Source organism: Arachis hypogaea, chromosome 19, assembly GCF_003086295.3.
Source record: "Arachis hypogaea cultivar Tifrunner chromosome 19, arahy.Tifrunner.gnm2.J5K5, whole genome shotgun sequence".
NCBI classification, from domain to species: Eukaryota; Viridiplantae; Streptophyta; class Magnoliopsida; order Fabales; family Fabaceae; genus Arachis; species Arachis hypogaea.
Genome location: NC_092054.1, coordinates 75,565,971 through 75,579,487, shown reverse-complemented (window position 1 = coordinate 75,579,487; position 13,517 = coordinate 75,565,971). Strand labels below are relative to the sequence as shown.

Below are 13,517 nucleotides of genomic sequence, written 5' to 3'. Positions count from 1 at the left end.
AGGTTCAATGTTCCTTTAATTTAGTTTCTCTTCTACTCTTATTTATTCTAGTATTCTGGTTTATTTATTTTCCCAATTTGGTTTATGAACTCCACGTTAGATTTGATTTCTTTATTTAATGCAATTTGAGGTATTTCATATTTATGATTTTAATTTAGCTTTTTACATTCATGGCTTTGGTTGATTAATTGGAGACGCTTGAGTTATCAAGCTCCCTTGTTGATTGATAATTGAGACTTGCTAATTGACATGAATTCCACTAACTCTAGCCTTTTCTTGGGAGTTGACTAGGACTTGGGGGTTCATATTGATTTATCCACTTGACCTTCCTTCATAGTTAGAGGATAACCACGTGGGAGCAATGATAAATCCTGATTTCGTGGTTTATCTTGTGCTTAATTTGGGTGGTTTTATCAACTTTTCTCACATTTATTCAATGAAATAGTATAGTTTTGTAATTCTCCCTAGATTTGTGCTTAAATATGAAAACATACTTTTTAGGCCTTAAAATAGCTAAATTTAACTCACTTTAATTCCATTCGACGCCTTGATATATTTGTTGAATGATTTCAGGTTCATAAGGTAAGTATTGGATGGAAGAAGTGAGGAGAAAAGCATGCAAAGTGGGAGAATTCATTAAGAAATTAAGGAACCATATAGCTGTCAAGCCTGACCTCTTCGCACTCAATCGACCATAACTTAAGCTACAGAGGTCCAAATGAGACAGTTCTAGTTGCGTTGAAAAGCTAACATCCAGGGCTTCAAAATGATATAAAATTTGCCCTATATTGCTTCGCGTTCAGGGGCGCGCACGCGCCATGTATACGTGCGCACCGTTTCTGCACATGGCCCATTAAAAGTGAAATCGTGGCCAGCGATTTGTAGCTCATTTTGGGCCCAATCCAACTCATTTCTGATGCTATTGAACCCAAGGATTGAGGGGGAAATGAACCAAGTAGTCATAGTTTAGTTTTCATCATGTTTTAGGGTAGAATTCTAGAGAGAGAGGCTCTCTCCTCTCTCTAGATGTAGGATAGAAATTAGGATAAAGTTAGGTTAATCACTCTCAAATTTCTCTTTCAATTCTTGTTTTGATTTTAATTCTCATTATATTTTAGTGTTCTATTGTCTTTGCTCTTCTAGTTTTACTTGTTAATTTCTTATTTTGCTCTCTTATGTTGATGAACAATTGTTGGATCTTGATTTCTCTTAATCCAATTTTATATTTCCATGTCTCTTTTATGTTGATCTTGATTGTTATTATTGATTTCTTGCTTATGTTAGTTATGGGTTTCCTTAATTCTTGCATTTTATGATGCTTACTTTCCTTGCACACTAGGTGTTTGTTAAAATATTTCCTTTAGTTTTTGAGTAGTTTTCTTGACTCTTGGCCTAGGCTAAGGGAATTGAGTGACCTTGAGTCATTGAGTCTCAATGAATCGGTGATTTGAGAACCCTTGGTGATCAATTTGATACTCATTGATACCAACCCACTACTAATTGATGCCAAGGCATCATAGGCTAGTTTCACGAGCATTTTTCTGTTAGTTTTAGTTGTTTTATGCATTTTCTTGAGCTTAAAGTAACCAAAAATGGGTAAATGAAGAACAAAGTAATGAACCATCCAAACAATATGATTTTGATGCAAATTCCATGAGTTTTAGTTATATTACTTAAATGCTATGAATGAAAGATTTCTCATGAAATTTTGCAAGACTTTGATGCAATTGTTTGGATGATTTCAGGGAAGAAGAGGCTAAGCAAGGAAGCAACAAAATCAATAAAGGAAGCTTGTATATAACATGTGGAGTTTAAGTTCCAGTTTAAGCCTAAACTGGAGCTTAAACGCCAAAATCATGAAGGATAAGAAATGCTGGGATTGAAGTTTAACCTCCAGTTTGACCTCAAACTGGAGGTTAAACGCCAGAATGAAAAGCCTCACTTAAGGAGCATTCCACGTTTAACCTCCAGTTTGACCTCAAACTGGAGGTTAAACGCCAGAATGAGTAAGCCACCCAGGGAGGAGTTCCACGTTTAACCTCCAGTTTGACCTCAAACTGGAGGTTAAACGCCAGAACCAGGAAGAGTACCAGGGGCCATTCCACGTTTAAGCTCCAGTTTGACTCAAACTGGAGCTTAAACGTGTTCGATAGTTTCTCCACTCCAGGGTTGCTCTCTCCAAGCTTCCACGTTTAACCTCCAGTTTGACCTCAAACTGGAGGTTAAACGTGTTCGATAGTTTCTCCACTCCAGGGTTGCTCTCTCCACCTCCACGTTTAACCTCCAGTTTGACCCCAAACTGGAGGTTAAACGTGTTCGACACCTCCAGGGCCACCATTCCAAGCTTCCACGTTTAACCTCCAGTTTGACCTCAAACTGGAGGTTAAACGTGTTCGACCTCCAGGATGCCTCATTCCTTTTCCACGTTTAACCTCCAGTTTAACCTTAAACTGGAGGTTAAACGTGTTCGACTACATTACTCTCCAGGGCTACCATTCTTCCATTTCCACGTTTAAGCTTCAGTTTAACCTTAACTGAAGCTTAAACGTGCTTTTACAAATGGCCTCACTAGAAGTATCTGGCGTTTAAGTTGCAGTTTAAGCTTAAACTACAACTTAAACGCCACTCTTGAAAAGGGTTTCTGGGCCAAAAATATTGTGATTTAAGTTAGTCTTTGAGCACAATTATTAACTTAAACTTACTTTGGTATGAAACCCAATTGAATATCATGGTTTATGGGATTGGGCCTGAAGGATTGATGAGTTTGAAATCTCAATTTGTTGAGTCATGTGTCATTATTTGATTATCACTAAGTTGGCTCAATAAATGTTACAGGACTTGGATCAACAACCTCATCAAGATTATGGATCATAAACCCAAGGCAAAAGGAAAGCAAGGAGAGGCCTCAAAGCCCAAGAAGCACAACTGAAGCTCAATATAGAAAGTGTATAAATAGGATAGAAGTTAAGTTAGAGAGGACTTTACTTTCACTTTGAGCTAGTTTTTCCTTTTCTTTGTAATTGAATTCAGAGCTATGATTCACTAAACCCCCTCTCATTGGGTTAGGGAGCTCTATTGTAATTCAATGAATCAATAATAGTTTATCTTCTTCTTCAATCTTTTCTCTTGAATTTTGTTAGAAAGCTTCTCGATCTAATTCCATTGAGTAGTTGTCTTGGGAAAGAGACTACTCATACTTGGAATCCTTCGGAGCCTTGGGAAAGGAATGGAGGATTCATGCTAGAGAAGCTTTCTCACAGTGGATTGGATTGGGGTTTGGATGGATATTGTGACATGTAATCCTACCAAATTGTGGTTCATGAAATTGTGTGGTATAATCAGTGATCAAGCATCATCTCTTCTTATGAACATTTAAACCAAGGGATTGGGAATTTGTTTGTTTTTAGAGAGCATTGGTGAGCCAAGGAATTGGGATCCAATCATATAAGATTGCCAAGCAAAATTCAATGAATGCATTGGTTGAGGAAGAGATATACATGTTTTGATTCGGAGATTTCAATATCTCCTAAACCCAATGAATTCCCCATTTCTGATTTCACTTTCTCTTTACATTCTGCAATTCAATTCTTGCAATCACCCCCATTCCCTTTTAATTTCAGCAATTTACATTCTGCTCTTTAATTCATGCAATTTAAGATTCGGCCATTTAATTTTCTTGTCATTTACTTTTCCCGCCAATTTTACATTCCGCAATTCTCATCTCAATTCTTGATTCCGCTCAACTAGAACACACTTCTAATCCGAATTGCTCAATCAACCAATCCTTGTGGGATTCGACCTCACTCTATTGTGAGTTTTTACTTGACGACGATAACCGGTGCACTTGCCGGAAGGAATTTTGCCGATCGTGCAATTTCCTAAATCGTAGCATAACTAGTTTATGTGCATCAAGTTTATGGCGCCGTTGCCGGGGATTGGTTTTCGATTGACAATTCTCAAATTGGAAGCTAACTAGATTGAGCAATTTTCTCTTGCTTTGTTAATTCTGTTCTAGATATTTGTTGAATTTTAATTTCTGCACTTGGTTACATGCTTTCCTTCTTTATGCCTTTAAATTCATGCAACTAACTCACTGACTCACTAACTGTTTGATTTAATTCCTCAATTGATCTAACCATACTCTTCCATTAACCAAGAGTATTTTACTTGTTTGTGTTTGAGCTGTGTTCTTGTATGACAGGTAGGAGAGGAGAGACATCAACTCCTCCATATACCGAACCGGAAAGGACCCTTCATAGACTTAGAAGGGAAGCAAGAGGGAAGAGAGTAGTGGGAGAAGAGGAATCTGAAGGAGAATCTGAGGACAATTTTGAGGAAGCTCTAGATCTCAACATGGATAGAGAAGTTCACAACCATGAGAGAGCTGATGGAAACAATGCCATTCCTGAGAGGAGGGTTCTTAGTTCATACATAAACCCAACCTCTGGGAATTGTGGTAGTAGCATCCAAAAACCACCCATTCAGGCCAACAATTTTGAGCTCAAGCCACAGCTAATATCATTGGTGGAAAATCATTGTTCCTTTGGAGGAAATGCTAATGAAGACCCAAACCAACATCTCACAAAATTCCTGAGAATTTGTGACACTGTGAAGTCCAATGGAGTCCAGGAAGATGCCTATAAACTGCTCTTGTTCCCATTTTCACTTAGGGACAAGGCAGCTAAGTGGCTGGAATCATTCCCAAGGGGGAGTCTAACCACATGGGATGAGGTGGAAGGCAAGTTTCTGGCACATTTCTACCCTCCACAAAAGGTCAATAGGCTTCGATCTGAGGTCCAGACTTTTAGACAACAAGATGGTGAAACTCTCTACGAGGCATGGGAGAGATTCAAGGACTTGACAAGGAAATGCCCACCAAACATGTTCCATGATTGGGTGCAATTGCACATCTTCTATGATGGGCTCTCTTATGAATCAAGGAAGGCTGTAGACCATTCATCAGGAGGTTCATTGAACAAGAAAAAGACCGTGGAAGAAGCCATTGAAGTGATCGAGACAGTGGCTGAGAATGAATACTATTATGCATCAGAAAGGCACAACACTAAGGGAGTCATGGAGCTGAACCATGTTGATACAATTCTAGCCCAAAACAAGGTGTTTGCCAAGCAACTAGCAGAGCTTACCAGGCAATTAGAAACAAAGCAAGTGGCTGCAATACACACACAAGATCAAGAGGAAGTAGGCATTGAAGGAGGTGATTGGGATGAGGTTAACTATGTGGGAAACCAACAAAGGCAATCATATGATCCACACTCCAACACTTACAACCCAGGCTGGAGAAACCACCCAAACTTTGGGTGGGGAAACCAACAAACCCAACCACAAAACCACAAACCTTACAACCACAACCAACAAAACAATTCCACATACCAAAACTCCAACCAAAGATCATACCAAGCCACACAAAACACTTACCCCCAATCATCATATCATGGCCAAAATAATCAACATACCCAACCTAATCCGAACCAACAATTTCAAGATCAATTAAACCGGATGGAAGGAATGCTTGCAACCATGAGCCAAGACATAATTGAATTGAAGGCTTTTAAGGAAGAAGTAAATTCTAACTTGCAAAACCAAGGAGCTGCCATCCAGAAGCTAGAAAATCAAATTTTGTATTTAACTAAGCAAGCCCCTGGGACAAGCAGTTCTCATGCTGCCAAGGCTATTGCAAGGGAGGAATGTAAGGCCATAACCCTCAGAAGTGGAAAGAATCTAAAGGAGATTTCAAGGGAAACCACAGAGGATGAAGCAAAGGAAAATGTGAAAGACAAAGAACAAGGACAATCTGTTACACCGTTTGCAACAAAAGAAAAAGAAAAAGAGGTCTTGAAGCCTTACACACCTAAAGCACCTTATCCTCAACGTTTGATGAAAAGTGAAAATGATGGCCAATTCTCCAGGTTCTTGGAGATTTTCAAGAAGCTTCAAATCAACATTCCCTTTGCTGAGGCAATAGAGCAAATGCCACTCTATGCAAAATTCTTAAAAGAATTAATGACCAAGAAGAGAAGCTGGAGAAATGAGGAAACTGTGTTGTTAACTGAAGAATGCAGTGCTATCATTCAGCACAAATTGCCTCAGAAATTGAAGGACCCAGGCAGTTTCCAAATCCCCTGTATTATAGGAGAAGTCATGGTGGAGAAGGCCTTGTGTGATTTAGGGGCCAGCATCAATTTGATGTCGCTAACAATGATGAGAAGAATGAAGATTGAAGAAGCCAAACCAACAAGAATGGCCCTCCAATTGGCAGATCGAACTTTTAAATTCCCTCATGGGATAGTTGAGGATTTGTTGGTGAAATTGGGAGAATTTATATTTCCTGCTGATTTTGTGGTGTTAGATATGGAGGAAGAAGCCAAAGCTTCAATAATTCTGGGAAGACCCTTCCTAGCTACTGCTGGAGCCATCATAGATGTGCAAAAGGGTGAACTCACTCTTAGACTCCATGATGAGAAATTGGTGTTTAATGTATTCAAGGCAATGAGCTATCCATCAGAATCACTAAGGGAATGCATGAGGGTTGATGTAGTGGACATTGCAGTACAAGAAACTTTTGAGGAAACAATAAAGGAAGTGGCAGAGGAGGAGTTCACCAAGGATATTGAAGTTAGTGATATCAAGGACGATGACACAACTATGCTAAGCAGGCCAGAGAAAGTGAAAGAAGAAAAGGAAGCACCAAAACCTGAGCTCAAAGCATTGCCCCCTAATCTCAAGTATGCATACTTGGGTAGTGATGAGAGTCACCCTGTTATCATTAGCTCGGCCTTGAGCCAAGAACAGGAAGAAGAATTGATCAAGGTGCTGCAAACTCATCAAGATGCCATTGGATGGACCCTAGCTGATTTGAAGGGGATAAGTTCATCCATATGCATGCATAAAATCTTGTTAGAAGAAGATGCTAGACCCTCCATTCAAGCTCAAAGAAGATTGAATCCCGTCATGAAAGAAGTGGTACAAAAGGAAGTGAGGAAGTTATGGCAGGCAGGGGTAATCTACCCCATTTCTGATAGCCCATGGGTTAGTCCCATCCATGTAGTGCCCAAGAAAGGTGGCATAACTGTGGTTCCAAATGAGAGGAACGAACTCATACCCACAAGAACCGTTACTGGATGGAGGATGTGCATAGACTACAGGAAACTCAATGAAGCTACCAGAAAAGATCATTTCCCACTCCCATTCATGGATCAGATGCTTGAAAGGCTTGCCGGACATGCTTACTATTGCTTCTTGGATGGATATTCGGGCTACAACCAAATAGTAGTTGATCCTAGTGATCAAGAGAAAACATCATTTGTTTGTCCATATGGAGTTTTTGCTTATAGACGCATGCCCTTTGGGTTGTGCAATGCACCTGCCACTTTCCAAAGATGCATGCTGTCCATCTTTTCGGACATGATTGAAAAATTTATTGAGGTCTTCATGGACGATTTTTCTGTGTTTGGGGATTCTTTTCCCAGCTGCCTACACCACCTTGCCTTGGTGCTTAAGAGGTGCCAAGAGACTAACCTAGTATTAAACTGGGAAAAGTGTCATTTCATGGTCACAGAAGGAATAGTCCTTGGCCACAAAATCTCTAATAGAGGCATGGAGGTGGACAGAGCTAAGGTGGAAATCATTGAAAAACTACCTCCACCAAGTAATGTCAAGGCAGTTAGAAGCTTTTTGGGACACGCTGGTTTTTACAGAAGGTTTATTAGAGACTTTTCTAAAATAGCCAAACCTTTGAGTAACTTGCTTGTCTCTGATACACCCTTTGTATTTGATAAAAATTGCATGCTAGCCTATGATCTTTTGAAGCAAAAACTTTCCTCTGCACCTATCATTGCCCCACCTGATTGGAACTTACCTTTTGAACTGATGTGTGATGCATCAGACCTTGCTATTGGGGCCGTGTTAGGACAAAGGAAAAACAATTTGGTGCATGTGATTTATTATGCCAGTAAAGTCTTGAATGCTAACCAAAAGAATTACACAACCACTGAAAAAGAACTCTTGGCAATAGTCTTTGCATTTGACAAATTTAGATCTTATCTCATTGGATCTAAAGTCATTGTCTTCACTGATCATTCAGCTTTAAAATATTTACTTGCTAAACAAGAATCTAAACCAAGACTTATTAGATGGGTTCTTTTGTTGCAGGAATTTGACATTGAAATCAAAGACAAGAAGGGTGTAGAAAACAAGGTGGCAGATCATTTATCAAGGATACCATGTGAAGAAGGAAGCACACAAAGCACACATGTAAATGAGTGCTTTCCTGATGAACAACTCATGGTAATTCACAAAGCACCCTGGTTTGCAGACATAGCAAATTTCAAGGCCACTGGGAGTTTACCTTTGGAATTTAACAAACATCAAAGGAAGAAATTGGTAAATGATGCCAAATACTTCATCTGGGACGAACCATATTTGTTCAAAAAATGTTCCGATGGCATACTCAGAAGATGCATATCCGAGGAAGAAGGAAGGGAAGTTTTATGGGACTGCCATGGCTCCACTTATGGAGGGCACTTTGCAGGAGAAAGAACAGCAGCTAAGGTGTTGCAGTGTGGTTTTTATTGGCCCACTATCTTCAAAGATGCAAAAGAATTAGTGAAGCACTGCCATGAATGCCAGAAAGCTGGGAACTTGCCAAGAAGAAATGAAATGCCACAACAATTCATTCTGGAACTTGAATTGTTTGATGTATGGGGGATAGATTTCATGGGACCATTTCCCTCCTCATACTCAAACAATTACATTCTTGTGGCAGTAGACTATGTCTCCAAATGGGTTGAAGCAATAGCAACTCCAACCAATGATAATAAGGTAGTCATGAACTTCCTCAGAAAACACATTTTTTGCCGTTTTGGGGTGCCAAGAGCAATCATCAGTGATGGAGGAAGCCACTTCTGCAACAAACCATTAGAGGCATTGCTTCTAAAATATGGAGTCAAACACAGGGTGGCCACACCATACCATCCACAGACAAGTGGGCAAGCCGAAATATCTAACAGAGAACTCAAAAGAATCCTGGAAAAGACTGTGGGAACTTCAAGGAAGGACTGGTCGATTAAGCTAGATGATGCTCTTTGGGCATATAGGACAGCTTTCAAAACACCAATTGGAATGTCGCCTTACCAACTAGTATATGGAAAAGCTTGCCATCTGCCACTAGAGTTGGAGCACAAGGCATACTGGGCCTTGAAACTTCTGAACTTGGACAACAAAGCCGCTGGAGAAAGAAGGATGTTGCAAATTCAAGAGTTGGAAGAATTCAGAGCGGAAGCTTATGAGAATGCCAAAATTTACAAAGAAAGAGCAAAGAAGAAGCATGACAGCAACATAACCCCAAGGAAATTTGAAGAAGGGCAAAAAGTATTGCTCTACAATTCTAGGCTGAAGCTGTTTCCAGGGAAGCTAAAATCAAGGTGGTCTGGACCATTCCTTGTCACCAAGGTCTCCAATTATGGACAAGTAGAAATCATGGAAGAAAAGTCACAACGAACCTTCATTGTCAACGGTCAAAGACTTAAACATTACTTGGGAGATGTGGAGGAGAAGGACAAAGTTAAATATCACCTCAACTGAGGAAGCTGACCGTCAAGCTAATGACGTTAAACAAGCGCTTGTTGGGAGGCAACCCAACCTGAGGTAATACCTTTTTGCTGTTTCTTTTATTTGTTTCAATAAAAGGGGTAAAAGTAGTTTCTGTGCATTGCAAAGAATTAAGTTTGGTGTTTCACACCAAACAATGAATTCATGGATCCATAAGTCAAAGGGGAATGTGTGACTCTAAGTTTGGTGTTCCACCATAAAGATCAACTGAACACAACAACCTTTGAATTATGTGAAAGGAACAACTATTCTAAGCAGTCACAGAAATGCTTAAAACCCTTAGTAGCAACATCATTCCAAGATAACTCAAGGATTCAAAGAACACAGAGAAGTAAGTGGGAGACTAAGTTTGGTGTTCACACACCAACTTAAGAATCCGATACTTACCCACACATAGTTTAGCTAACCACTTAAGTGCTTGAGGAGCAAGCAACTTCACTACTCTTTGCAGGAAAGGAAACAAGAACCTTAAAGCATGAAGCAACATGTAGGAAGAAGAAGGAGAAATCAAAGTGTTTCCTGACAACAAAGAGAAAACAAGGAATTTCACAAGGTGGTATTATTCCTTGATAATTCTTTAAAAAGGTTAAACAAAAGCATGCGTGTTCTGGATTAAACTATAAATGTTGACTCTTTCTGGAATGTGTAGTTTTTCTTGTTAATTGCTTTGAATAAAGTGAATGCCTAGATGTTTGGATATAACTTCACCTTCTTAAACAAGTGCGTGCCATGCTTGTTCTGTTTCCAAAAATAAAAGAAAAGTTTGAACAAAAGTAACTTGGCTAAATTAGTGACAAATCAAGTAGAATTAAGTGGTGGTATGCATGCTTGATTGTTTAGTCACATCACTAAAATTTGAGTGTAGAATTATCATTTTTATGTAGAAGTAAAAATTGTCTATGGATCTTGATGAATAAATGTCTTTGGCCATGAAAAAGAAAGAAAAAGGAGAAGAAAAAGCCACGGAAAAAGGCAACCAAAAAGCAAAAAAAAATTGAGAAAATAAGCTAGGCACCAATGGTTTGAACTTCTGAGACAAATGCCTGTGGTGTTTTTGTATTAAGGATATGCTTGGATGAATAGGTTCTGAGGAGTGTTTCAACACTTGGTAACTTGGGTTAACTAACCCGGGATTATCAACCAAAAGTCCACTATCAAGAGCAACCTAAATACAAAACATTTAGTCACACAAAGAGGTGCTGGGCACTAATGTCTCAAGAAGAAATGTGAACTAAAATGCCTAAGGTGGATATGTGTAGTGCACTGATAAGAAAAAGAAAATGCCAAAGGCTTGTGCAACACATGACACTAAGCAAACAAGGAGCAAAAGAAGCTCTAAGAAAAAGAAAAGAAAAACAAAGAAGAGAAAAGTGCTAAAGACATAAGAATAACAAGAGGCCATAGCAATTTTTGATGGATGCAATGAAAAAGTGATAATCCTACCTGATAAGTATGAAAAAGTGATGCTGCAACTTTCTGCATAAAACCCTTCTGATGAACTTCAAATGCTTGTTAATATAGCCAATGTAATTGCTTTCTGTTTCATACTTTCTTCTCAATTAACTCAGGACTTGCTTAGGGACAAGCAAGTATTAAGTTTGGTGTTGTGATGCCAAGGCATCATAGGCTAGTTTCACGAGCATTTTTCTGTTAGTTTTAGTTGTTTTATGCATTTTCTTGAGCTTAAAGTAACCAAAAATGGGTAAATGAAGAACAAAGTAATGAACCATCCAAACAATATGATTTTGATGCAAATTCCATGAGTTTTAGTTATATTACTTAAATGCTATGAATGAAAGATTTCTCATGAAATTTTGCAAGACTTTGATGCAATTGTTTGGATGATTTCAGGGAAGAAGAGGCTAAGCAAGGAAGCAACAAAATCAATAAAGGAAGCTTGTATATAACATGTGGAGTTTAAGTTCCAGTTTAAGCCTAAACTGGAGCTTAAACGCCAAAATCATGAAGGATAAGAAATGCTGGGATTGAAGTTTAACCTCCAGTTTGACCTCAAACTGGAGGTTAAACGCCAGAATGAAAAGCCTCACTTAAGGAGCATTCCACGTTTAACCTCCAGTTTGACCTCAAACTGGAGGTTAAACGCCAGAATGAGTAAGCCACCCAGGGAGGAGTTCCACGTTTAACCTCCAGTTTGACCTCAAACTGGAGGTTAAACGCCAGAACCAGGAAGAGTACCAGGGGCCATTCCACGTTTAAGCTCCAGTTTGACTCAAACTGGAGCTTAAACGTGTTCGATAGTTTCTCCACTCCAGGGTTGCTCTCTCCAAGCTTCCACGTTTAACCTCCAGTTTGACCTCAAACTGGAGGTTAAACGTGTTCGATAGTTTCTCCACTCCAGGGTTGCTCTCTCCACCTCCACGTTTAACCTCCAGTTTGACCCCAAACTGGAGGTTAAACGTGTTCGACACCTCCAGGGCCACCATTCCAAGCTTCCACGTTTAACCTCCAGTTTGACCTCAAACTGGAGGTTAAACGTGTTCGACCTCCAGGATGCCTCATTCCTTTTCCACGTTTAACCTCCAGTTTAACCTTAAACTGGAGGTTAAACGTGTTCGACTACATTACTCTCCAGGGCTACCATTCTTCCATTTCCACGTTTAAGCTTCAGTTTAACCTTAACTGAAGCTTAAACGTGCTTTTACAAATGGCCTCACTAGAAGTATCTGGCGTTTAAGTTGCAGTTTAAGCTTAAACTACAACTTAAACGCCACTCTTGAAAAGGGTTTCTGGGCCAAAAATATTGTGATTTAAGTTAGTCTTTGAGCACAATTATTAACTTAAACTTACTTTGGTATGAAACCCAATTGAATATCATGGTTTATGGGATTGGGCCTGAAGGATTGATGAGTTTGAAATCTCAATTTGTTGAGTCATGTGTCATTATTTGATTATCACTAAGTTGGCTCAATAAATGTTACAGGACTTGGATCAACAACCTCATCAAGATTATGGATCATAAACCCAAGGCAAAAGGAAAGCAAGGAGAGGCCTCAAAGCCCAAGAAGCACAACTGAAGCTCAATATAGAAAGTGTATAAATAGGATAGAAGTTAAGTTAGAGAGGACTTTACTTTCACTTTGAGCTAGTTTTTCCTTTTCTTTGTAATTGAATTCAGAGCTATGATTCACTAAACCCCCTCTCATTGGGTTAGGGAGCTCTATTGTAATTCAATGAATCAATAATAGTTTATCTTCTTCTTCAATCTTTTCTCTTGAATTTTGTTAGAAAGCTTCTCGATCTAATTCCATTGAGTAGTTGTCTTGGGAAAGAGACTACTCATACTTGGAATCCTTCGGAGCCTTGGGAAAGGAATGGAGGATTCATGCTAGAGAAGCTTTCTCACAGTGGATTGGATTGGGGTTTGGATGGATATTGTGACATGTAATCCTACCAAATTGTGGTTCATGAAATTGTGTGGTATAATCAGTGATCAAGCATCATCTCTTCTTATGAACATTTAAACCAAGGGATTGGGAATTTGTTTGTTTTTAGAGAGCATTGGTGAGCCAAGGAATTGGGATCCAATCATATAAGATTGCCAAGCAAAATTCAATGAATGCATTGGTTGAGGAAGAGATATACATGTTTTGATTCGGAGATTTCAATATCTCCTAAACCCAATGAATTCCCCATTTCTGATTTCACTTTCTCTTTACATTCTGCAATTCAATTCTTGCAATCACCCCCATTCCCTTTTAATTTCAGCAATTTACATTCTGCTCTTTAATTCATGCAATTTAAGATTCGGCCATTTAATTTTCTTGTCATTTACTTTTCCCGCCAATTTTACATTCCGCAATTCTCATCTCAATTCTTGATTCCGCTCAACTAGAACACACTTCTAATCCGAATTGCTCAATCAACCAATC

At 39.1% G+C, this 13,517-nt stretch overlaps 1 non-coding gene across 1 annotated transcript; it reads right to left on the bottom strand.

Annotated features, from left to right (window-relative positions):
• Nucleotides 1-4,779: 4,779 nt before the first annotated feature.
• Nucleotides 4,780-4,883, bottom strand: LOC112781926 (small nucleolar RNA R71). Its single transcript, XR_003192672.1, has one exon. It is a non-coding gene; the product is annotated as a small nucleolar RNA R71 (small nucleolar RNA).
• Nucleotides 4,884-13,517: the final 8,634 nt, after the last annotated feature.